General features: G+C 42.6%; 2 pseudogenes; one reads left to right on the forward strand and one right to left on the reverse strand.

Annotated features, from left to right (window-relative positions):
- Positions 1–111: 111 nt before the first annotated feature.
- LOC103328830 (taxadiene 5-alpha-hydroxylase-like) lies at positions 112–2,079 on the reverse strand (annotated as a pseudogene).
- Positions 2,080–8,042: 5,963 nt separating this feature from the next.
- Positions 8,043–23,458, forward strand: LOC148918285 (uncharacterized; annotated as a pseudogene).
- The last annotated feature ends 1,664 nt before the right edge of the window (positions 23,459–25,122 follow it).

Here is a 25,122-nt window from a genome sequence, read left to right on the forward strand (position 1 = left end):
AGTAGGATGAGACACTGATTCAATCAAAAGCTAACTTGGGGGCATAAATCTTTCATTATGTGAGTTTCCTGGTTACGGATAAAGTGATGAGCTGCAAGAACTTTTGGTTGTTGTGCTTTTCAAAATAACTTTGGGGTAATTTTGATAGGCATCCCTTGGGAAGGGAATGGGAGGGGATCCATGGTTACAGGCTCATCAGGATATAGCAAAGACCAATCATAAAGAGTAACAACAAAATGCACGAGTATGAGGATATTCAACTTGGCCAGTTGGTACCCAGCACACACTCTTGGCCCTCCACCAAATGCAAGAAACACATACGGTGGAACAGACTTATCGAACCGACTTGGATTGAAACTCAGACGATCTTGAAAATATTCTGAATTGTAATGTGTTCCATATGTTGTCCACAAAACCTGAATAAAATAAACCACTTAAAATTAGTCCAAACACTGTAAGTATAAACCTGCATAAAATTGTAGTGTGGTCAAAGCAGAACACATATGTACCTTCCATCCTATGGGAATGGTGAAGCCTTCATATTCAATGTCAGCAATGGCTTTCCTGAAAGAGCCAAATATAGGAGGGAAGAGCCGCATGCTTTCACGAGCAACCTGCCAGGTATACTTCATCTTCTTTGTGTCATCCAATGTCAGATTTTCACCTGGTCTTTTGCTTCTCATTATCTCAGCATGTTCTGATGGGAAATGAAATGAAACTCACTGATAAGTTTGTTGAATGCGGAGTTTCTCGGATAACAGAATAAACTTATTTTTGCCGTTAGATGAACTTGGACTGCATGAAAGATTATATACCTTTAAGTAGGAGACTATGGCAATAAGGATTCTGAGCCAGCATTTTGAATGTCATGGCAATGGCAAAGGAAGTAGTATCATGAGCTGCAAAAACTAGCAAAACCACATTATCAACAACCTCCTCTTTGGTAATTTCTCCTCGAATCATCCCAGCCACCAATCGCGACAGTAACATCCCTCCCTGCTCCTCTTGTTCTTCTAGCTTGCCATCCATTTGCATCCTCTTCTCTCTTACTACTTCAACCAGCATTTTCTCTATCGTCTTCCTTGCTTTCTTTGCTCTCCAAAACCTGGACCCAGGAATCATAACTGGTGCTGCAACCTTCCAAAACTCTCTCAAAGGTATCCAATATCTCTGCCTCCACTTTGATCCCCAACAAGCATTCAAACACTATGGTAAACGTCAAGATTTTCGTCGAACGATATAGGCTAATCTTGTCCTGGCCTTTCCATTTCGTGTCCAAATGCAGCTGCACAGAGTTGCATATTTTGGGCACTAAAGTCTCAAGCCCTGCCTGGCCAAGGCTTGAGCCTATAAGCCCCGAAGGCAGCGGTGCCTCTCTCCTTGTTTTTCCATGATGGAGTCCTTCCCCATCAGCTGAGCCGACGCGGAAGGCCACGAGCTCACCACCAACTTGAACTCATTGGACAACAGGAACTTATTAGCATTGGCTCCATTTACAATCACAGTTGGTGATCCCATGAGATGTGTTGAGAAGATTTTGCCATATTTCGTAATCCGGGGTTGTACAAAATCGTCAAACAAACTGTTTTTACGTTGAGCTTTGTAGAACTCCATGGTCTGGCCTATCCAAGAAAGCCCCATTTCCTCAGGTGGCAGATTTTGCTTGTTTGTGGTACAGTGTTTCTTGTGCTTCAAGAAAATGATGATAAACACCATTGCTGCCAAAATCCATAAGAAACAAAAACAAAGATGGCTAATTTCATTAGCCATTGATGATTTGATATTGTTGATGGACCCAAAAAGCTGGAAGTTTACAGTTCAAATAATAATAATGTAGTATCAGGTGAGCAGATTGTTGTTTGCTTTATAGAAGGAAAAACCGGAAAGTCAAACCCCCGTTGATTTCTGAAAAGTCAACCAATCATGAAGTCCTGACCGTCCCACAAATTCTATATCCTTTTTCTACAATATCAACAGCTAAGATCATCCCAATTACGTTGACTCAAAGTTAAGTTCCCATATTTCTAGTTGGTATGAAAGCAGTGACCACAGATCCTGCATGTGCTTTTGAGCTGAGGATCAAAAGTCCACCGCCCCAGAGAACGACACATAATCAAAGATTACCATATAATGTTACATAAAAATGTATATCTAGAAGAAGCATACAATCTCTTGCTGCCGACCAGTCAAATATTCTTAAATTTTTAATCACAAAAGAAATCCCAAAAGATCTGGTTAGGCTGCTGATACCATACAATCTCTATCTCTCTCTCTCTCTCTCTCTCTCTCTCATAAAAATTAACACATGATGAAAACCATGGAATCTTTTCCATCTCGCCTCATTGCTGATTTCAACAATAACAGAAGAGACCTTGGAACCATGCCATGCCATATGTGTGTATGTTGCAATAATGGATAAATATTGGGGTAAACCAATGCTAAGAAACGCAGTATATATAAAATATATATCATCCTGCAAAGGGCATGCCTCGTGCATAAATTAACCAACAGCCATGTTAGGGACCACAATTTGTGGATCTATGTGTGGAATATTATTGATCCAAAACTTCTAGTCAATAAAACTATGAATTCCTAGTTTATAGGAATAAAGGAACGAGAGGAATTTTAAGACAATTAAAGAAACAAAAGGAAGAAGCTAAGGAACTGCTTTGAGTTCTGCTTTTAGAATTGCTTGACACATTTCGATGAATAACTTACGTATTTATACAAGGTTCGGTTGCTAAATTAACTAAACTAAAATAGTAAATTATTTTAAGCCATAAAGAATGAATGGCCTAAAATCATACTCATTTTGAAACCATTAACTTTTTATGGTTTATAACAATTCGTTATAAACCATTAGTTTTTGTGGTTTTAAATAATTTAATAATTTAATAATTTAATATAATTAATTATAATTATATTATATTATGTTTATTTTTGTTAATAGATCCTCCTGGATCATGGCTCCCCAATTTAAGATGCTTGAGCTCCTGGTCAAGCTAAATTGAGATGAGGAAACTCTATTTTTGCCTTGTCTCGAATATATCATTTTGATTTGCTGGGAAGTTGCCATTTACTGCCAATACGAAAATACTCATACTTTCCATGTCTGGTCTCGCGAACATTCTGTTCCAATATACAATCCTCCTGCAAAGGATCTTCTCGTTCAATCCGCAAGTCGTCAACTGATGGAAGACGAGTGTCTTCTTCGGGATCATCATTAAGTAGAGATGACTCAAAAAGTTTAAGATTCTCGGCATTTATGACTGAGTACATATGCATGTATGGTGGTAAGTCAAGTTGAAAGGCATTATCACCAATTTGTTTAATGATCTTGAACGGTCCATAACGAATAGGCTTCAGTTTCTTGCCTTCACCGGTTAGCCACTCCTTTTCAAGGTGTAACCATACTAGGTCACCTTTTTTGAAGTTACATGGCACACGAGGTTTATCATGGCGGGCTTTATACCGTTGCTGAGAACGTTTCAATTGTGCCTTTACTTCAATATGAATCTTCCTGACTCGTTTGAGAAATTTTTGTGCTCAAATAGTTCTTCTTCTTCTTTCCCACTTAATGGTTGGTCACTCATAGTGAATGCTAAATCAAAAGGACTCTGGGGTAAATAACCCAAACAAACCTCAAATGGAGATTTGAGTGTGGAACCATGAATTGCTCGGTTAAAAGCAAATTGTAAGTAAGGGAGACTTTCATCCCAAGTCTTTGGATGGTTTGAATTGTAACCCCTCAATAAGTGTACCATAGTCCAGTTTACAACCTCCGTTTGCCCATCTGTCTGTGGATGAAATGCAGTACTTCTTTTCAATCTGGTATCCATCATTCCCTATAACGACCTCTAGAAATGGCCTAAGAATCAATTGTCTCTATCAGAAATAATCGATGTAGGTAAGCCAAAATGCTTCCAAACATGTTGGAAAAATAACTTAGCAGCTCCTTCACCAGTAACGGTCTTCCTGCATGGAATGAGAATCACCATCTTACTGAAACGATCTACCACCACAAACAAGTAGTCATTTCCAGACTTGGTTTTAGGCAATCCACCTAAGAAATCCATCGAGATACACTCCCAAGGTGGGCTAGGTACTGGCAATGGAAGATACAGTCCTAACTTTCTATTGGAAGGCTTCGATGTGTTGCATAGAACACAACCTCGAATGTATCGTGAAACATTGAGATGCATCTTTGGCCAATACACATAGCGACGAAGATTCAATAAAGTCTTTTCAACTCCACAATGTCCTGCTACTTTTGAAGTATGAGCCTCACGAATCCACTGCAATCTGTCGCCATATTTTGGAATGCACAATTGTGTTCCCTTGTACATTAGTCCATCCTTCAATTGGAACTCACTAGTCTTTCCTTATTGTAGCTTGGCATATGCTGAGTTGAAATCAGTATATGTGTCATACCCTTTGGCATATTCAGAAGGAATAATGGGTTGGATTTGCATAGCCACTAGCAATGCGGAACTAACTGGTGCAGGTGGTCTAGATAACATATCTGCCAACTTATTAGTTGCTCTTTTCTTGTACTTTATCACAATATTGAATTATTGTAGGTAAGACATCCATTTCATATGGCGAGCTTGCTGCAACTTGGAATGTGTAGTTAAAAACTGAAGAGGTTTATGATCTGAGTGAACTACGACTTCTTTTCCCAACAAGTAAGCTCTCCAATGCTTCACTACTTGATGCATTGCATACAACTCCTTGTCATAAGTCGGATAGTTCAATACCGGTCCACTAAACATCTCATAATGGTATGCAACTGGTTTCCCATCTTGAAATAATACGGCTCCCATGGCATAGTTTGATGCATCTGCTCCTACTTCAAATGGTTTCTGCAGATTTGGTAATGCTAGTACTGGGGCCTCTGTAATCTTTCGTTTCAACAATTGAAAAGATTCTTCATGGTTTCTCGACCATTCAAACCTTTGATTGGCCTTTGTAAGTGAATGTAAGGGTATTGCAATTTGTGAAAAGTGCCGAATAAACTTTCGCAAATATTGACATACACCTATAAAGCTCCGAACTTCAGTCACTAAACGGGGTGTAAGCCATTGAGAAATCACATGTATTTTCTCTAGGTCCATTTTCAATTCTCCTGCACCAACAATGAATCCCAGGTATACGAGGTGTTGTTTCCCAAATTCACACTTCTTACCATTTAACTGTAACTGATTTATTCGTAGAACCTCCAAAACTTGAGCAATGTGATGAATATGGTCCTCCCATGTGACACTAAATATGAGAATGTCATCTAAGTATACAATGACGAAGTCGTCAATGAAAGGGCGGAGTACCTCATTCATCAATCGCATGAAGGTAGCTGGAGCATTACATAACCCGAATGGCATGACTAACCACTCGAAGAGTCCCTGCTTTGTTTTGAATGCAGTCTTCCAAGTATCTTCTTCATGGATGTGGACATGGTGATAGCCAGATTTGAGATCAAGCTTAGTGAAGTAACGTGCACCATGTAGTTAATCTAGCAGGTTATCAGTCCTTGGCAATGGATACCGATTCTTGATGATTATTTTGTTGAGTGCCCTATAATCAACACATATACGCCAGCCTCCGTCTTTCTTAGGCACAAGTAACACTGGCGAACCACATGGTGAGCAGCTAGGTTTGATAACTCCTTGTTCAAGAAGTCCCTGAATTTGCTTTTTGATTTTATCAGATTCCATCAAAGAAGTACGGTACATACCCTAGTTTGGTAGATGTGAATCTCCTACCAACTGGATCTCATGCTCCACAACTCTCCGTGGTGGCAAACCCTGCACATTATGAAATAAGTCCTTGAACTTCTCCTGTAATTTCCCTATGTCTGAGCATTACGTAGGAGATAAAGACAATGTAGACAATGTCACAGCTCCAGAACTTTGATCTTGCGAGGTCCAATCATCAACAAAACGAATCGCTCACATGAATTAACTAACCTCTTGGCTTAGTTAGCTGTCAGCAAATTATCTGTAAGCAAATTATTTGTAGCTTGAGGCTTGTAATCGTTGATGTGGAACTCCTTCCCATCATTCACAAGTCGATACTTGCGAAGCCTTCGATAGTGGATGGCATCTCAGTCCCATAAATATGGACTGCCTAATATGACTTGGCAAACATCTAAAGGAACCACCTCACATGTCACCTCATCGATATATCGGTTGGTGATAGCAAATTTGAAGGTACTTTGCTTCGTGATCTGTAAGTCAACATCTTTCTGAATCCATCCTAGCGGGTACGGCTTAGGATGTGGTGTGGTTTCTAAACCCACTTTTCTTACTAAAGCCTCTGAAATCAGGTTTTTCTGACTTCCAAGGTTAATGATAGCTTGTACAACACTTTGCTTTACCTGAATATTCACATGAAACAACTCTTCACGGTTGTATGTGTCTTCAGTAATTGCTGGTCTTGTCATAAGGGTAAGTGTAACATCAGGTTGCTTCAACTCGGAAGCTTTTCCTGTTGTGCAGTTAAGGTGGCTTTTCTGTCATTTCTCCCTTGGTTGTTTTTCTCGCTTTGGTCTAAACTCAGGATGGAGTATCCAGCACTTGTCTTTGGCATGTTTGCTGGTTTAACAGTGATCACAGTAGACCTTCTCTGTCTGACCTTCCTTGCTCTGCTTCTTCTTTTTCTGCTAGTTAGTTTTGTTGACAGGTTTGGATTTGTCATCCTTTTTGTCAGTTCTTTTATTTTTTGCCTCAATGGCGATGGCCTTCATAGTAGCTTCTTCAATAGTATCTACGGTGAACAATTTTAGTTCTTTCCGTATGTAGTCGGCAAGACCTCCAATATTCTTCATGAAAACGTCGTAGTCGTAGACGTCAATGTCCAAAACCATAGCTTGGTTGTGGAACTCTATTGTATACTCTTGTACAGGCTGCCCAAATCTTTGTCTGAAGTGTTGCCACTTATACCATCTTTCATCTTCATAGCCAACTAGATAAAATTGTTTTCTCAAAAGCTTCTTGAAGTTCTTCCAAGTCAATTCTGAGACATCATACCGTCTCTGATAGGACTTCCACCATGTAAGGGCGTGACTTGAAAGTTTCAAACTCGCAAATTTTATTTTTTGCACATTAGAATACTTATAAACTGTGAAATAAGTTTCTAATGTGTCTATCCAGTTATCTAGCTGTTCAAGATCAACATCTCTTTATATATAGGGATGTCAACCTTAAAATCAATCTTTAAGGTATCAATAGAATTTTTATTGTCACCTGATTCAGCTTCATTTTTCGTTGGATCAGCTTGTATGTCGTCTTCATCTTCGCTATCCTCAACAACCTTTTTCTTGAGCTTTTGATCAAGCTCAGATGAAGTTGATGGACGTGAAGATTTTCCAGTCTTCAAACTCTCCACGAGTTTAAGATTGATGCAGACAAGTTTTCAACTTGTTGCTCAAGTTTAGTGATGCGATCGCCATCACTAGATGTATCCTGTTTGTTTTCTCCAATCATATTGTCTCTCTTGGACCTTGGCTTTTGGTGTACGAGCAAAGAACCTAAAAGTTATTCTCCAGAAGCTTTGCGTTGGTTGCGAGTTGAGACCATAAACCACCGTCACCCACTCGGATCTGGTGCTCTGATACCACTTGATCCAAAACTTCTAGTCAATAAAACTATGAATTCCTAGTTTATAGGAATAAAGGAACGAAAGGAATTTTAAGACAATTAGAGAAACAAAAAGAAGAAGCTAAGGAACTGCTTTGAGTTCTGCTTTTAGAAGTGCTTGATACATTTCGATAAATAACTTACGTATTTATACAAGGTTCGGTTGCTAAAATTATCTAAACTAAAATAGTAAATTATTTTAAGCCATAAAGAATGAATGGCCTAAAATCATACTCATTTTGAAACCATTAACTTTTTATGGTTTATAACAATTCGTTATAAACCATTAGTTTTTATGGTTTTAAATATTTAATAATATAATATAATTAATTATAATTATATTATATTATGTTTATTTTTGTTAATAGATCCTCCTGGATCAATTATTCATCATTCCTAAAGATAAGGTTCATATATATTTATGATACAAAGCTCATGCCCAGAGGGAGTCTTAGAGCTTAAAACCATGGTGTCTCCAGTAGAAAAACAGATATATTTGTTCATGCTTGTCGTCGTGACCCTTGTTTCGGTTTCTTCCTTCAAAGTAGCTACTTCTGCATCTTTTACAGCTCCATCATCAAGATCACCAGAAGGACAAGAAGCAGAGGCTCTTCTAAAATGGAGGGATAGCCTTGACAACCAAAACCAATCTCTCATGTCTTCATGGTTAGGAAAAAGTCCTTGCAACTGGACTGGAATTGCTTGCAATGAATTCAGAAGCATCACTAATATTAGCCTTAGCAGCATTGGATTAAGAGGTACTCTCTATGCTTTTGGCTTTTCATCTTTCCCTTCTCTCCTAAGCCTTAATCTCTACCAAAACTCTTTCTATGGTAGCATTCCCTCCAGTTTGGGCAACCTTTCTAAGCTCATCTACCTTGATTTGTCTTTTAATCAACTCTTTGGAAGAATCCCATCTGAGATAGGCTTCATGACAAGTCTTCACATACTTCGTCTCGATGATAATGCCATAAACGGATCCATTCCTGAAGAAATAGGATCACTCAGCTCACTCAAAGAGCTGGATTTGAGTAAAAACAGCCTCACAGGTCCAATCCCAGCATCCATTTGGAACATGAGCAACTTGTCCTTAGTATACCTGTTCAAAAATGAACTTACTGGAACTGTCCCACAAGAAGTAGGAAATTAATCTCCAATCTCTGAACCAGCTCCACTTGCAATTTAACAACCTAACTGGCCCAATTCCTGCATCCATAGGAAACCTCGGCAACTTAACTATTTTAGCAATTTTTGGGAATAATTTCTATGGATCAATCTCTCCAACTTTAGGAAACTTGACCAAGCTCACCTTATTAGATGTGCAGCTAAACCAATTGAGTGGCCCCATCCCACCAGAAATAGGAAAGCTCAAACTGCTATTCAAACTAGGATTGTTTGTAAACAATCTCAATGGCTCCATTCCTGGAGAATTCAAGAATCTTACAAATTTGCAAAATTTAGGGGTGTCTAGCAACATTTTGTCATGCTATATTCCCCAAGACATTTGCACTGGTGGGTTACATGTAAATTTTACAGCACATGAGAATTATTTCATTGGCTCCATTCCGAAAAGCTTCAGAAATTGTTCCACTTCATACAGGGTGAGGCTTGACAAAACCAGTTATCAGGAAACATTTCCGAAGACCTTGGAGTTTACCCACACTTGAACTACATTGATTTGAGCTATAACAATTTCTATGGGGAATTTTATCAGAAGTGGGGGCAGTGCCAACGTCTACAAAGCTTGAAAATCTCCAACAACAGAATTTCCGGAGGAATACCTTCTTAAAGTTGACTGCTATTGACATATGCTATTCTCTCCATATTTTCTAGATTTTAACAACAATTTACTCAGAGGAGAGATACCACCACAGACTAGAAAAATTAGAAGCACTGAATCTCTCTGGTTCATTCCCATCCACTTTTGATAATATGTTTCACTTGACTGCTATTGACGTATCGGCTATACCCAGTTTTTTTAATTTTTTCCGAAACCGTATTGCCGCAATGCTATACTATTTCGCACATGGGCACCTAGCCACTCTGCGGCTGCTTTGTTTTTTTTTTTTCAGTAAACCGTATAGCCGATCAGCTATATTTGATTATTTTCTAATTTGTTTTAAAAAGTCGTATAACCGGGCGGCTTTACTTGTTTCGTTACTGTCTTCAATAAATAGTATAGCCGTGCGGCGATACTACGATTTATTTTTTTTAAACAGTATAGCCTAGCGGCTACATTGATTTTTGACACGTGGCGCCTAATCACTAGAGGGTCCTCTTTTTTAAAAAAAAGGGTAGAGCTGCACGGCTATACTCCGTGTTTTTATTTTTTTAATAAAAATAGACTTGTTTAGACACGTGGCGCGTAATCTCTGTGGTCCTCTTTTTCTTTTTTTTTAATATAAAAAATAATATCGCAATCGGCTATATTCATTCTTTTTATTTTTTTAAACGTATATCCGCCTCGGCAATACTATTTTACACGTTGGAGGTGTAGTACTGCGCTATATATATATATATTAAATAGTAAATAGTATAGTCGCCTATTCTCAATTATTTTCTATTTTTTTAAGGAAAAAAATAGTATAGTCGGGCTGCCGTACTAGGTTTTTTAAATTTTCTTTAATAAATAGTATAGATGAACGGCTATAGTCTTATATATATATATATATATATATTTATGTACATGTACATATGTATTTTTCAATAATACATTCGTGTTCTATTCACATATCACGTTTAAAAAAATGAAAATAAACTTACAATAGTCGTATTGTATATGCATATGGGTGTCTTTTTATTCCAATAGTCTGACAAATGGGCTTGGGCTGCCGAAAAAGAGAAACGTGCATGAAATTGCCCATTGAGTATGAGTTCAAGGATCAGACTCCAAGAGTGTTTCGAAAGGGTAGCTGAGCCTTAGGAAACACTTTGGTATTCTTCACCAATGAAACCAACAGTCGCTTACATGATATTCTTAGCTTGGCATGAGAAGCTTGTAGCATGAAAGCTGAGCATTCGTGAGTTTAGCATGAGAGAGAGAAGGCTTGGGTTTCCTATGAGGAACAAAGGCTTGAAGTAATGATTTCGTGAGGATTTGCTGAGAAAGAAGAGAGAGAGAGAGAGAGAGAGAGATTATGGTGGATGAACAGGTGCTTGGGGTAATTTTCCAACAGCTTGATGAAAGCATCAGGCTCTGTATTGGCTTGACATAGGAGAAAAAGAGGAGTAATGGAAGAACAATGCTTGAAATTGAAGGGTTCCAGAGATGAGAGGTGATGCTTGCTCTCTTTGGATATGGTTGTCTGCCTTCGATCGGAAAGAGAGGAAGAAGATAGAAGCATGGATGGCTTTAGCAGATTCCTGGGTTGCAAGACAGAAGAGAAAATAGGGAGAGATGGAGGAGTAAGGCTCGAAATTGCAGGGGTTTCAGGGATGAGAGATGATGCTTGCTCTCTGGATGTGTGTTTATGGAAAGAAAGGAAGAAGATAGAAGAACAAAGCATGAAATTGAAGGATTCCAGGGGGGATGCTTGCCTTCGATCGGTTTGTTGTGTCTTGTTTTGCTGGGAAGAAAGTGGCTCCTTTTATAGGCGCTTGGAAGACTCAATTTTATCAGTCGCCCTCTCCCCTTTTCCTTCACTTTCTTCCATTTCATCCTATTTGGTGAAACTTCCCTAGCCTAAACATGTAGGCATGAAGCTTTTTGGAGTTCCAAGGTCCTCAGGCAGTTAGACTTCTCCATGTGGGTGAGGAGCCACCTACTTTTGTTTCTTGTTTTCTCACCAAAGCTTGAAGAGGAAAGAATGGGTAAGGGTGCTTGGTCAAAAAGGCGATCAGCACATAGGTTTGCTTGGTTTTGGTGGTTTGGCTGTGATATGGTTTTAACAAATATGCACGACGTTGGATATTTTATAAGGTGCTGGGTGGGCTGTTTTGTTTCTAGCGGTTTGTAAGTTCCCTTTGATTTCGTCAGACTACTAGAAGCTTTGGCTGATGTGAGATATTTTATGGGCTATGGCTATTGGATATTTTTCTAAGATGTTTGGGCCTTTTCTTAAGGTGATTGACTATTGGGTTTTTTCTCATGTTTACCCATATGTTTGGACTCAAGGAATGAGCTTGAGTTTTGATGCTCCCAAGTAGCCCAAAACTTCCACTCCTTTGACCATCAATGAGCCTCGTGAATATTCGAACCATCCATACCACAAACCGCTCAGCAAGCCCCAGGTATTCGCGTGGCTTGAGCCCACTTAAGCTTGTAGCGTGTCATGTTGCTTAAATAAGAATTTTCCGCTTGGTGTTGTATGGGCCAAAAATATATTTGGGCCCAGTCATAGATTTTTTGGGCCTTAACAACATGTACATATGTATTTCTAATGTTTTATACACGTATTTTTTACAAAAATTTTAGTAAGGCACTCAAAATTTATGTATTATACAAATAATTCTCACACATTATTGATAAGAATAATATATCTACTTTGGATATGTGGAAACTAGCAAATTAATATCTATAAAGTACAAACTAATGCAACTAGGTCTTTTTTTATTATAAATTAAAGAGGTATTTAAATAGTATAGCCGTGCGGCTATAGAGTATAGCTACGCCTCGCTCACGCTGTTTTTACACGTCACGCCTAATCGGTAGAGGGTTCTGTTTTTAAAACTGCGTACAGCCGCACGGCTATACTTGTTTTGACATGGTGCGCCTACAACCAATTGTAGGGTCGTCTTCCCAACACTAGAGCTTTCAACGAGGCTCCAATCAAAGCTTTAGAGAGTAACAAAGGATTGTGTGGTAATGCCAATCTACAACAAGAAATAGGAAAAAGAGTAAAAATAAGATCATTTTGATTACAGCCATCACCATACTGTAAGGGAATCACAGGAAATGTCAAGAGGAGCACAAACGGAAAATCTATTTGATATATGGAGCTATGATGGGAAATTGGTTTATGAGGACATCATTGAAGCTACAGAGGAATTTAATTCTAAGTATTGTGTAGGAGCAGGGGGGCATGCAAGTGTTTATGAAGCGCAGATGCAAACAGGCCAGATTGCTGCAGTGAAGAAACTTCACACGCTACAGGAGGGTGGAATAACAATTCTAAGGCTTTTGAGAGTGAGATTCGAGCACTCTCAGAAATCAGCCATTGCAACATTGTGAAGCTCTATGGTTTTTGTGCACATCAACGCCACTCATTCTTCGTTTACCAGTTCCTAGGAGGAGGTTGCTTAGAAAGGGTACTAAGGGATGACAGAGAAGCAACTATGTTTGAATGGACTGCAACGATAAACCTTGTCAAAAGTGTGGCTGACGCTTTATCCTATATGCACCACGATTGCTTGCCTCCAATCGTTCATCGAGACATATCAAGCAAGAACATCTTGCTGGATTTAGAGCATGTTGCTTACATCTCTGATTTTGGCACAGCTAGAATCTTGAAGTCTGACTCTTCCAATTGGACTTATATTTGCAGGCACATTTGGATACACTACTCCAGTTGTTATTTCCAGTTGGTATAGCTTTGACACTGTCCATAATATATACGGCTGCCTTCATCTTTGAATATTATGTTACCAAATAAGAGATTAATTTGTCTCATAGTTAGCTTCATGCATTGAATAATATGAATATTGCCCTCTCATTGCTTTTTGGGTTTTCAGAGTTTGCATATACAATGGTAGTGAATGAGAACTGTGATGTTTATAGCTTCGGAGTGTTAGCTTTAGAAGTGATCATGGGAAGGCGTCCAGGAGATCTCCTGATCTTCGTTCTCTCTTCGACAGCACCAATTGCGCTGGATATTGTTTGTGCAAATATTCTCACGGGAGAATATTCGCTTCTAGATCCTTCAACCTTCGATCTTCCTTCTCTCTCTTCCTCGATTCCTGTAAAACAGATTGGAGTAAATAGACCACACCTGGTGTTGGCCAAAGGCCCTCCGATGCCTAAGTTAGTTCGAGTGTTTGTAGAAAAACAATAGCTAAGCAAAGGGTACGGAGTAGTGTTTATGTAGGGTGTGAACTCGGGCGGCCTGAGCCGTGTGTGGTGGCCGGAGCCGTGTGGAGAAAATATGAAGAGTGGAGAGAGAAAGAGCTCGGGTATTTTTCTCGGGTATAAGGAGTAGGTTTAGATGTACCTTGAATGATGAATGAAGTCATCTATTTATAGGAGCCTCGGGGCTAGGGTTTCGAGAGAATATGCTGAGTTTATTCTCTACCCAAATTCGTAGGGATCAAGTTGGACTGAGATAATATCTAATTAAATGATATTATCTCTTTTTATGGAGATAATATATGAGATAATGACATTATCTTCTCTTTATTAGGATAATATCTTAATTAATGATATTATCTTATTAAATAAAGATAATATCATGTTAATTAAGATATTTATCCCAATTAATTAATTGGCCAGATAAACTGGTTCAATTAATTAATTAAAAGAGATAATCTTCTTTCCACGTGGCGAGCTGTGATTGGAGACGAAAATATTCGCTCCACAAATGCCCGAGCGTGACACCGTGTGGCATGTAGGAGATGAAATTATTTTTTTCGGGCTCTCCAACTGAGTTTGGGCTTTCTTCTGTGAGTTGGACTCCTTTTGCAGATCGGATTCTCAATTGGTGTAGGCTTCTGACTGTTGTTGGAGTTGGATTCCCAGTAGGAAAGAGCTTGAGATTCCTTCTTGACCCGGTTGTCCAACTTGTATAAATACAGGGCTTCTCTTCACTCTTTCTTACATCGCAAACTTAACTTCTCTACTTTCTAGCTTGAGAAAGATCTTGGAGAATTTTGTACGCTTGTCGAAGAGAGGAGTTGCTGCATCCCAAAGTAAGTCGAGCACGTAAATTTTTCTTCGTCTTCTTTTTCAAGGCGAGGACCAGTTGGGTGGGACTAGGCTGGTTGTCGTCGTGTTCGGCGGCCAAAGACGATTGAGCGGGTGGTGGATACGGCGCCTCGCTGGCGACAATCGGGAGGAAGTTGGTGGACTGCCCCTGCGAAGGATGTCGATAGATGGAAGCAGGATGGTCCGAGCCTTGATGATTTGCTGCTGGCCATAAGGAGTGTTTTGCTAAACTCCCCTTAAAAGAGGAAGGCGATGTCAGTCTTCGAGAGCTCAAGCCTAATGAGTTTGGAGATCGTGATATGCTCCGTAAAGTAGTCCGTGCGCGATCTAGCTCACTTGTTGAGAGGCAAAGAGATTCGAATGCTCCTTTCCGAAATTTGGGTCGTTTGTACCAGTCAAGATTGGAAGTCGATATGGGCAGGCCCTGCCATCCATCCAACCATCATGTTTCAATCTGCTGAGTTACGAGTCAAGCATGGAGTGGATTCATCGTCGCCAATTTCTTTGGAAGTGAGGTTGACAGAGGCTAAGAAAGCAAGAGAGTCATTTGCCTGGGAGAAGGGCTCTTCCTGCAACGCACGCCGCATGATCCCAAGGTGGATAAGTCCACCCTTGCAGAGAGATGCAGACGTGTCTAATCTGCTCAAGATGAACTTTCTGTCAAGTCCATCCACTTGTGCAGCCTTGAAATGGTTCATCAAATCCACAGTCATGGCGATCTTGGTACTTTCCCAAGTCTTTCCTTGGAAAAACAAAAGGAAACAACATTTCTTCTCCTTCAAAAAGGAGGTGGGGGCAGACGTGGAGGATCGGGCGGTGTGGAGCCGCGAGAGTGGTGATCGACAGAAGTGGCTGCAGATCGGATCTGCTGGTCGGCGTCCGGAGTAGATGAAGACATCGAGATGCTCTATCGGACTTGCCCCGCGAAAAGTGAGGAGGCTAATTATGTGAATACGAAGGAGATGGCAGCAGTGGCTAAAGAGCGTGGAGGAAGATGGAGCAGGAGGATGCGGCCGATGAGGTGGTGGCAGCGTCATAGATCAACCATGTGGAGCTGTGAAAGCGTGGTGATCAAAATGTGACGCCTGAAGAGGTCGTGTAGATCAGAATCTCCGCCGGTGTTTGAGTAAGCGAAGACTCCTTTATTTCTTTTCAGCCTTTTGTAGTCGCTTTGCGTTTCAATAATTGGTCTTGTTTGACCATCTTCTTTGTTTGAACTTGGCCGATTGGTCGCTTTGCTATGAAAATCTCAGTCTTTATTTTTCAACTTCAATTTGCATATTGTCTTGTGAATCTGCTTGAGTAATCAAGCTTAGTGTCTTGATTGCACATCTCCTTTTGGAGATTCATGAGTGTCGGGTTCCTCTTGAAGGACTTCGGACGTGTTCTATATCTCTTAGGATGGCTCCCCAGGAAGTTGGCGAATGCCGGGCCCCATAAGGGGCTCCGGCGTGTTCTTCATATCCCTTAGGATGGCTTAGTCGTCGCTCTCGCGTCCCCGGAGCCGCTTATAGAAATCAGTGGTGACTATCCCGCCCCTTAGGAAACAGATAGGAACACTGGATACTTCCCGTAGGAGGCATGGAGACCTCCTTTTAAGAAATTCCTGGCGCACCCTACGCGTCTCCTTAGGACGCTTTTTAGTGGGCGCGTCTCCAAACGGACGCTTAGTCGTCGCCCTGCCGCTTCTCTCCGAAGGGCGACGCTTATGGGCAATCTGTGTGACTATCCCGCCTCCCTTAGGAAGCGGATAGGAACTCGGATACTTCCCGCAGGAGGCATGAAGACCTCTTTTAAGAAATTCTGGCGCACCCTCGTCTCCCTTAGGACGCTTTTTTAGTGGGCTGCGTCTCCAACGACGCTTTTAGTCGCCGCCTCGCTCGCCTCCGAAGGTCGCTGCTATGGTCAACTATGTGACTATCCTGCTTCCTTAGGAAACGGATAGGAACTCGATACTTCCCGCAGGAGGCATGGAGACCTCCTTTAAGAAATTCCTGGCGCACCCTGCGTCTCCCTTAGGACACTTTTTATGGGCTGCGTCTCCCGAATGACTCTTCTATTCGTTGCCGTGGTATTTCCTTCCCATCCATGGTGTCTAGCGTGTAACTTCCTCTGCCCCCGGACCGGCTGATCACATAAGGGCCTTCCCAATTGGGTTTCATTTTCTTAGACCCTTGTCTTTGTGCCGTGATGAAGGCCTTTCTTAGCACAAGGTCGCCAGGTTGAAACTGTCTGATCTTAGCTCTTTTGTCGTAGTAGGACTTCAACCGCTGTTGATAGGAGGTGACTCGGATAATGGCCTTCTCGCCCGCTTCGCTTCAAGTAAGTCAGGTTGAGTCTCATCTCGCCGGAGTGCTATACTGCCACTTCAATGCCTATAGAAGGGACAGTGGACGTGAGGAGGAATGATCGCCTAGCCCATAGGCAAGGGAAAATGGGGTTTCGCCAATCGACCTTGCTTGGTGGTGCGATAAGCCCATAGCACTCCGGGGAGTTCGTCCACCCATTTCCCTCTCGGCGCCTTTCTAGCCTTTTCTTCAAGCAGTCTAATATGACTTTGTTGGATGCCTCGGCCTGCCCATTTCCTTGTGGATACCTTGGAGTGGACAGGTGTTGCTTGATCTTGTATTTCACAAAGAAGGCGGTGATCCTGCTTGCCAATGAACTGTGAGCCATTGTCGCGACTAACGACATTGGGGCGCCGAACCGGCGATGATATTTCTCCCGAATCGCTCCACACGGCTTCTTTAGTAGAGGATAGAGCTTCGGCCTCGATCCATTTAGTAAAGTAGTCGGTGGCGACGATCATCATTTCTTTCTTGGCGGGCGCCGGTGGCAAGGGACCCACTAAGTCGATGCGCCCATTGCATGAATGGCCATGGACTGTTTTGCGGATGATAAACTTCGGCAGGTAGATTAGGGATCGGCTTGTATCGCTGGCAACCGATCACATTTTTGACATATTGGCCGAGTCGTGGCGCATGGTAGGCGAAATAGCCTACGTTCGAGTTTTCGCGAGTGACCTGCTCCTGAGTGGTTGCCACACTCGCCGTCGTGAATTTTGCATAGGACTTCAAGTGTTTGAGGGTACTTTATGCAGTGTGAGATGAGGGCCGGAGTATGATCTACGGATGAGCTTGCGCGTGCATATAGTATCTCGCGGACGATATGGACCTTCCTAGCTTCGGACTTATCCATTGGCAGGTTTCCATTCACTAAGTAGTCGATGATAGGGTCTTGCCAGCGGGTCCTCATCAATCAGTGCATTGAGTCGATCGGCTCTATTTCTTCGATGCTTGGCCGGTCAAGGTGTTCAACTGGGATGGAAGCGTCACTGCCCGGTGTCACAGTGCTGATCCTAGGCTCGCCAATGCATCTGCATGAGTGTTCTCTGCCCGTGGAACTTGTTGGATGGTGAAAGTAGGGAATTCTTTCAAAAGTCCTTGGACTTTGTCGAGGTACTGGACCATTCTGGATGCTTTGCCATGTACTACCGAGGCTTGATTCGTGATCGTTGGGAGTCCGAGTAGATGGTCGGTCTCTTGATCGACGCTCTTTCGCTAGGCGTAGTCCGCAAAGCAGTGCCTCATATTCTGCCTCGTTATTTGAAGCAGAAAAGCCTAGTGTGATAGCTTGTTCCAACAAGGTTCCGTCTGGGGTGATTATGGACGCACCCCTGCCCCGCTCCTTTGTGATTTGATGCTCCGTCTACATGCAACTGCCACATGTCGTTAGGTAGGTTCGAATCGGTAGGGGAGGTGTCGTCCATCTTTTTCCTTGTTTTTCGTGACCATCTTCTTTTCTTCGGCTATCGGAGTAAACTCTACAACAAAATCTGCTAAAGCTTGGGCTTTTATAGCAGTCTTCGCCGGTAGAGGAGGTCGTATTGATCTGAGTTCGATAGCCCATTTCATGAGTCGGCGGAGAGCGTCGGCCGTGAAGGATCGATCTCAAAGGAAATTCGTTATGATAACTATCCGGTGTGCTTGATAGTAGGGCCTTAACTTTCGCGAGACCACAAGCGAAAAATGAGCTCTCCATTTTCGGATAGCGAGTCTCTGCATCGAGGAGAGCTTTAAGTGTAGAATACGGATGTTGTGCCCCACTCTTCCTGATGAGAGCTGAGCCCACTGAGTGGGACACCGCTAGGTAGATGTACAAGTCCTCGCCTGGTATCGGTTTTGAGAGCAATGGAGGTGAAGTGAGGTAAGTTTTCAAGTTTTGAAAAGCTACTTCACACTCGTCATCCCACTTGTCTTTGTGTCCCTTCTTCAAGGCTTTGAAAAATGGCCTGCATTTGTCGGTAGATCTAGAGAGGAATCGGTTGAGAGCTGCCGCCCTACCCGTTAGACTTTGTATCTCCTTTGTTGTGGCAGGTGACTTCATGTTGAGTATAGCCTTGATTTGATTTGGATGTGCCTCAATTCCTCTTTGGGTGACTAAGTATCCAAGGAATCGGCCGGACGAGACTCCAAATGTGCATTTGCTTGGGTTCAACTTCATATTGTATTTTCGGAGTAGGCTGAATGCCTCTGCAAGATTCTTGATGTGGTCTCTGCTCGCTCAGGAACTTTGACTAGCATGTCGTCTACGTAGACCTCCATAGTCTTGCCGATTTGCTCCTTGAAAATTTTGTTCACTAGCCTTTGGTAGGTTGCCCTGGTTCTTCACCAAAGGGCATGACCTTGTAGCAGTAGGTACCTCTTTCGATGATGAAAGAGGTCTTTGCCTTGTCGTCTTCATGCATCATGATCTGCAGTTGTAACCGGGTAGGCGTCCATGAAGCTTAGCAGTTGATTGCCGGAAGTTGAATCAACGAGCTGGTCAATTTCTCGGCAAAGTGGAAAGTTATCTTTAGGACATGCCTTGTTGAGGTCAGTATAGTCGGCGCACACTCTCCACAGGCCTTTATCTTTCTTTGCTACTAGAACAACGTCACGCCAGCCATTCTGCGTATGAGACTTCTTTAATGGAAACCGGCAATGAAGCTTGTCGATCTCGGCATCAATGATGGCGACCGCCGGGGCGAGTTGCGCCTTTCGCGCTCAAAGCTTGATGGTGGGTTGGCGTGTAGGCGATGGCGGATGATCCGGGGATCGATGCGGCATGTCGATGGTGACCATACAAATACGTCTTTGTTGTTCCGGAGGAAGGCTACAAGCTCGCTTTTCCTTCGGCTTAGGCGCTAGCCGATCCGGCTATTCTCTACGGCTTGTCGAGGATCGAGGGTACTAGCTCAACGCCTCCCGGGCTTCCATCCTTCGGGATAGACCTCGGACGGATTCCTCGACTTGGTCTGATTCTTTGATTGCTATTGGGAGTAGTCATTCCCTTTCCTTTTTGGCTCATCTCCGTCGAAACGGATCTGCTTGTTCTACTCCCTTTAGATCGCTTGATTCACAGGAGGAACTGTGTTTGCTTGCCTTTCTTCACCTTGAGTGAGCATTTCTCGCCATTGCACTCGATCATTTGTTGATTTGGCGATCCCACCCCAAGGAATGGGGTAGCGAATCTTCGATGCGTGGCGGAGGTGATGGCGTTGATCTTGCTGATCCATGGTCGCCTAGAATGTCATTGTAGGGTGAGACTTCATTATTGACCATGAACGCGTTATAGCCGACTACGGTGGGCGAGCGTCGAGCTCTATCATGCCTACGGTAACCGTTGTTGCTCCATTGAAGCCCGATCGTGACTTGGCTGATTATTGATCTTTGCCTCTAAGCCCATCCGTTGGATAATCAATTGTAGGATGTTGGCGCCGCCCGTCGCATGGATTCGGATGCGACCATGGCCTGAGCGATTTGAATGCGATGACAAGAGCGTCATTGTGTGGTAGATCAAGGCCAATTAGATCTTTCTTTGGAAGCCGATTACAGGATCGTCTTCGCTAGCGGAAGGTCGGTTGAGACTTGGAAGATCATAGTGGCTTGTTTGATCTTCCTTTTTTTTTCTTGGTCAACCCAGATTCCTCGGAGTCGGCTAGGATTGTGTTAATCATTATGACCTTTTGGGCGGCTCCTTGGCGGTGTCGCGGTCCTTTATCTGTTGGATGGCCTGCTTAGCGATGAATTCCATGCAGTGACCTTCCCTCACGAGTTATTCGAGGTGTGCTTTCCAAGCGAAGCAGCTTGTTCGTAGTGTGTCCATGCGTCCCATGGAACGACAGTATTTGCTAGTATCCCTCCGTCGGATCTCCTTTCAAAGGTGGCGGTCTTCTTACCCAAGGTTTGTTTTTCACTTGGGCTAGGATTTGATGTATAGGGATAGTGAACTTGGTGTAGTTCTCTCCGCCTTAGCGTCCTCTTGTGGGTGTGACCTGCGCTTGTCCTTATTCTTGTTGTTAAATCCATCGCTTCTTTGGCCCGCCCGCTTGGTCTGCCGATCTCCCGCTCGGGACTTCGGCAATTCGATCATCATCCCAGAGCCGTAGCGTTCTGCGGTCGCAAACCTCTGCTAAAGTCCGGGAGTGATAGTCACCGCGGTATAACTCGTGTTCTGCTGGAAGACCTTTCTTAAAGGCAGATGATGCGATTTGGTCGTCGCACCCTACGATGTTGGCCTTTTCTGCTTTGAACCTCTTGATGTAATCTCGAATGGATTCGTCGGGCTTCTTGCGTAGGTTGAACAGATGATCTGGGTTCTTCTTGATCGTCCGATAAGAAGTGTATTCTTTAGTGAAGACATAGGCAAGTTCCTTGAAACGTTGATCGACCCAGACGGCAGGGTGTGGAACCGATCCTGGTGCTCTCGCAAGGTCATTACGAACGCCTTGCACATCGCAGCGTCGTCGGCCTTGTGGAGGATCATGACACTTTTGAAGTGTTTTAGGTGGCTCTCGGGATCGGAATCTCCCTTGAAATGCGTAAACGAAGGCGTTGAGAATCGCCGGGAGCACTGCTCGATTTGGGTGAAAGGAGTAGAGATCGCTGATCCATCTCCTTACGTAGTGCATCCTCGAGGTTCCCGCTAGTCTTCAAGTCTCGAAGTCGGTCATTCACAAGCTTCTCAACGCGTCTTCGCCGCGCATTGCTGGTCGATCACGTTGGCCACTTTTGCGATTCGGCGACTCGATTGACCTCCTCGTTGGTCCGCGGGTCGGTCCTCTCGTCCACGCTGCCTAGGAGGCGTGTTGGTGGACTGCGCTTGCGAGGGATTTTCTGCAGCTTGACGGCGAGCGGTGGAGTGCCTCTCTTCACGATCCTCATTGCGAGGGTTACCGGTTGACCTCCTAGAAGCCTAGCCTTTCGTGAATATTTCTCTCGAGTGGGCGAGCGCCTCTCTTCACGATCCTCATTGCGGCGATTGTCAGTTTGATTTCCCTTGGAGCCTAGCCTTTGAAGTACATTTCCTGCGGGCTCAGCGAGCATGGACGTCAAGTCGTGGGCCGAGCCTTTCTCGACGTTGCTTTGTGTGTGGCTTGCAAATGCTTGCGACATGTCGGCAAGCCGATCACGTGGTTGTGCATCGCATCGCCGCTCTGCCGACCGCTTGGTGCCCGTTGAGCTGCCCACGATCGTTCGTCTATTCTTCTCTCTTCGCCTGGTTGTCCAAGGCCAAGATTTTGAGCCACGCCTATTTGATTAATGAGCTGCCTCATAAGAGCATTTTGGTCGTCCATTCTCTGAGCTAGCTGGTCGACTCTCAGGTTGAGATCTGCTTGACTTTGTGGATCGGGAGGAGAGAAGCGTGTGGAGCCCAATTGCACACGGGCTAGGGTTTCATTGGGCGTATACCCAGCGTGCGTCGGCGTGGTGGCAATGGAGGGAACGCTTGAAGTTGCTCCAAGACCGGGCCTAAGTCGGTGGTGGTAACGAGCCCACCTTGATGGGAGGGTCCACCATGTTCGGCGACAGTGCCACGGAGGTTGCTAGATCCGGTTGCGGGTCCGGTAGGCTGGCACGGTGGCGAGAGGTGGTGGTGCCACCATGTCGATCGCGGGATCGTGGGTGGAATGGCTTTGGGCCATCTCGGATCGAGCCGCGGCGGTTTTGCTCCTAGTGCGTTTGCTTCCAACCATGGTTGTTTGGAAGGCTTCGGTGGATTGGAAAATAGGAGGAACGGATTCCTTGAGCACGCGTTGAGTATAACTCGTGCTCTCAATGAAAGCACCAAATGTTTGTGCAAATATCTCACGGGAGAATATTTGCTTCTAGATCCTTCAACCTTCGATCTTCCTTCTCTCTCTTCCTCGATTCTGTAAAACAGTTGGAGTAAATAGACCACACCCGGGGGGTGTTGGCCAAAGGCCCTCCGATGCCTAAGTTAGTTCGAGTGTTTGTAGAAAAACAATAGCTAAGCAAAGGGTACGGAGTAGTGTTTATGTAGGGTGTGAACCGGGCGGCCGGAGCCGTGTGTGGTGGCCAGCCGTGTGGAGAAAATATGGAGAGTGGGGAGAGAAAGAGCTTCGGGTATTTTCTCGGGTATAAGGAGTAGGTTTAGATGTACCTTGAATGATGAATGAAGTCATCTATTTATAGGAGCCTCGGGGCTAGGGTTTCGTAGAGAATATGCTGAGTTTATTCTCTACCCAAATTCGTAGGGATCAAGTTGGACCGAGATAATATCTAATTAAATGATATTATCTCTTTTTATGGAGATAATATATGAGATAATGACATTATCTTCTCTTTATTAGGATAATATCTTAATTAATGATATTATCTTATTAAATAAAGATAATATCATGTTAATTAAGATATTTATCCTAATTAATTAATTGGCCAGATAAACTGGTTCAATTAATTAATTAAAAGAGATAATCTTCTTTTCCACGTGGCGAGCTGTGATTGGAGCGAAAATATCTGCTCCCACAGATATACCGCTGAGGGACGTTCTGGACCAAAGGCTTTCACCTCCTAGAGATCAAGTTGCAGAGAAACTGGTGCTTGTTGTGAAGCTTGCATTTTCACGCTTGCAAAACAAGCCACAATCTCGGCCAACCATGCAACAAGTCTCCCAGGAGATATAAATTCCAAAGATATCTTTACCGCTCACAATTGACAAAATTACCATGAGACAGCTGGTTAACCAAGCTTGATTTCACCCTTGTCTTACTGTATCATAATTTATCTCAAGAACTTGAAAGGCCAAAGTTGTTGATATATTCAGAAATAAAAAAAACTTTTAGCTGTCAGTGATTTTGATGGTTTTACCATTTCTTAATTCAAAGCAATGAGAGAAATAATGTTATTTTTCTTTACCCCTGTCAATTGGGTAATATCTTAACACAATTTGGCTTTGGCTTCATCGTGAAAGGGAAACGAAAGAAAAAGGAAAATAAAATATAGATGGTTGAAAAAATTTGATAACCCCAATTCAACCTTTGACTAAAGATGGCTATCATCTTTTGCGTACAGAGTTTGGTGAATTGCAATTAGCACATCTTTGGGGCAGTGGATATGATAAAAATCTCATGTGTTGGACGACTTGGAATAATCCCCCTAAATCCTGGCTTAATCACTAAAGAAGGGGCACGTGTAAATATTTAAAGGCAAAACCCTAATAGCTATGACGAAACTTTATGCTAATAAAGCAAGTCATATCATATTGGCTTTACCTGGAAAGGACACAAAGGAGTGACTGTGGAAGACATCATGTGCATCCCATCATATCAAGCTAACAATAATTTACTGACATAGGCAATGACTTTCAAGAAACTAATTGGCTAGAGTTTCATAAGAGAAGACAAAGGTGTACCTTCAGAGTTGACGCATGTCCATGGATGGCTAATTTGAGTTCAACAATTTAATCCACACTCCATAGAGACATGTTCCAAATGTGCATATATATCTTTTTAAAATGTTTTAAAATAATTTTTAGTATTGTGTAACTTGTTATTTTTACTAGTCGTTTGTTTTTATTCACATTTTTATACATAATAGCTTTACGGGTTGTTTTCGAGTTAGCAAAACCTCACACAGCATCACCCGTTACTTTGGCTAATCCCTAAAAACATGACACATTTTCAGATGGGTGTGATGGTCGATTTAGGTCAGATAAAAGAGTCGTGACTCGTGCATGTTGAATGTGCAAAGAGTCAAACTTCCAACTTTCAAGAACCTTGAAACTTCTATTGGAAAAAGAAACGGAAGAACCTGCATCCTCTTTTCACACTCTGGAAAGAGCTTGGATGGTGCAAGTAATGCTTACTTTTCTTGTAAGATAAAAAAAGAGAGAGAAGAATATGGGTAGAGTACTAGAATTTGACAAAAGGTCAAAGGTCAACTCAACTGACAAATTCTAAAAGGGTAAAATTTGAATGCAATGGCTCAATGGGGAGGCTGCGCTGCCTTATCTACTGGCTTCAACTATCTATTTTCAAAGTCGGAGCCTTTGATTTCTCTGTTTGTACTGACATGCCAAACACGCACTTTTTAAAGTCACCAAAAGATTTGACGTCTACCTAATTAGGTCTTCCAAGGAAAACTTGATCTGTTTAATGTTCACACTTGGCTCAGAATTCATAGGCATGAACCTATGCTAACTATAAGTTTAAATAATCAAATATGGATACTACTTGCCTCTTTATCGATGCTCATTCTTTTTCCGAATTATAATTTGACACAAATATAAAAATAATTCATTAAAAATACAAGAAGAAATTTTTTTGCACATATGTCACACTGCTAGTAA

Source organism: Prunus mume, linkage group LG4, assembly GCF_029339155.1.
Source record: "Prunus mume cultivar Tortuosa linkage group LG4, ASM2933915v1, whole genome shotgun sequence".
Classification (NCBI taxonomy): Eukaryota; Viridiplantae; Streptophyta; class Magnoliopsida; order Rosales; family Rosaceae; genus Prunus; species Prunus mume.